The 1,975-nt window shown below is 44.8% G+C and overlaps 1 pseudogene; it reads right to left on the bottom strand.

Moving 5' to 3' along the window:
* Positions 1–253: 253 nt before the first annotated feature.
* LOC139360011 (transmembrane protein 199 pseudogene) lies at positions 254–1,721 on the bottom strand (annotated as a pseudogene).
* Between the last annotated feature and the right edge of the window lie 254 nt (positions 1,722–1,975).

The raw sequence follows: 1,975 nt of genomic DNA, 5'->3' as shown, positions 1-1,975 counted from the left end.
ACGGGGACAAAAGAAAGCAAAATGAGCTATAGCTACATAGACTAGTAGGGTCCTCTTTAGGAATCCAAAATAGAGACTTGTGGTCCAATTACCTCTTGGATCTTCTTAAGCATTTGACGTAGGAAATAACTTCAACTCATTGAGCTCACTTCCATTTGGAGTCAGCAATTGCTTTTGTGAGAAATTGGTTTCATTGTATTCTTCCAGAAGGGTATGTTTGTTTATTGTAGACTTTTTTTTTTTTTTTTTCCACTGAGCAAATGAGTATATAATTTATTAAAACAGAAAAGTGCTTTGGGAAAAAAAAAAAAAAGAGAGAACAGGAGTACATACAGTGAACCAAGAAGAGTGTACCATGAGGAGCAGACCCTGAACAGTTAGAACTATTAGAACTATGGAAATCACTGTGCTTTGTGTTGTCACAGGAGTTAAAATAGAAATACCCTGGATACAATAAATATTTACTGGATAAATAACTAAGCCTGATACCCTTTTCAGTGCGTTATACAGACCCTATCATCACACCACTAATCTAAGTTCTCAGAAGTTAAACATTACAAGACTTCAGGACAACACAGGCGACTTCGGCTCCATTTAACAGAGGAAGGACCATAGCTGGTCATTTGATATCTACGAGTCTGTCTTATCTTCTGGAAAAGGGGCCTAATACCATTTCCTTTAGGAAAAAGGTAGCTGCCTTGCTTCCAGTTCTACCATCCTACAGCAACCCATCTTTCTCTTATTTGATGTCTCTGATCAGCTCCTCTTCCAGCACAAACTGGAGAAAGGGGATCCTTTCTGTTTTCTTGGAGGCTTCTGAACTCAATTACAGGTCTGCATTAAAAATGTCTGGAGAAAGCTGGTGATCAGTTTGTACATATGAACAAGTTCAAGGCAGTATGGTCTACTTCTGGGAAGGCCTGGATTCCATTTGCTCCTGAAGGAAAAACCCTAGTCCCAGCAGTGTCTAGAATGGACTGGAGAAGGCAGATGGGTACCGGATTCAGGAAGAGGTACTGACAGACCAAGACCAGTTCTTTCCATTTTAAAGATGTGTTATCTCAATCTCCTCCAATGCTCCCTTTGGAAATTCACAGAACATAGGGCTCCCCACAGAAACAGCAGCTGGCCTGGGCTGGTCTTCTGACTAACTGGAGCGAGGCCATTTCTGTGAAGATATATTGGCTTCCAAGGTAAGTGCAGACGAAGGCAGCTACCACCGTGACAATGAAATTGAAGATGGTGATGACTAGAGCCTTCGATGATCTCACTTGCTTTCCCAGATCGCTCAGAGTCCCACCATGCCTTGAATCCTGACAAGTGACGTTGCGGGTGATCCGCTTATATTCCTCATTGGCCAGCTGTATCTTAATCTTCTCCAGCCGGGCAACTAGTTCTGGGTTCCGTGGAGGCTTCACAACCTCTGGGAGATAGATTTCACTGCCTTCTAGGAGCTCATGGAGGTATAGTTTGGAATCTCTTTCTCTTAGGTGATGGTGCAGATCCCGGATGAGACGGAAAGAAACCAAGCGTTGGGGGCCACTGGAGCTATCACCGCCCGTGTGCTTCTTTCCCAGCGCGGCCTCAAGCTCGGCTCGCAGCTTTCGGGGTAGCTGCTCTGGCTCCAGCTCCCCGCCGGGGCCCAAAGCACGCACCAATCGCTCGCCCGCAAGCAAAGAGGACGCCATATCTAGCCGACACTCCGGTCAGGTGACCCCAACCCAGACTTCCCTATTGTAGACTTTAAGCACATCTCAAGGACATGTGACTGTATAATTTAAGCACATCCCAAGAGCTCTCTGACAATCAGTGTGTCTTCCAACACCAGCATCACACTCAAAAAGGCCTATAGGAACCAAGCAGACAGCATGAATGTATGATTTTCTCAGTAAAAGACTAGAGAGTGGCAGAGTCAGTGTCAGCTGGAGTAATATGGTTTGGATTTGTGTCCTTGCCCAAATCTCATATCGAATTG

The sequence above is a fragment of the Macaca nemestrina genome, chromosome 19 (assembly GCF_043159975.1).
Source record: "Macaca nemestrina isolate mMacNem1 chromosome 19, mMacNem.hap1, whole genome shotgun sequence".
NCBI classification, from domain to species: domain Eukaryota; kingdom Metazoa; phylum Chordata; class Mammalia; order Primates; family Cercopithecidae; genus Macaca; species Macaca nemestrina.
This window is presented reverse-complemented; position numbering and strand designations above follow the sequence as displayed.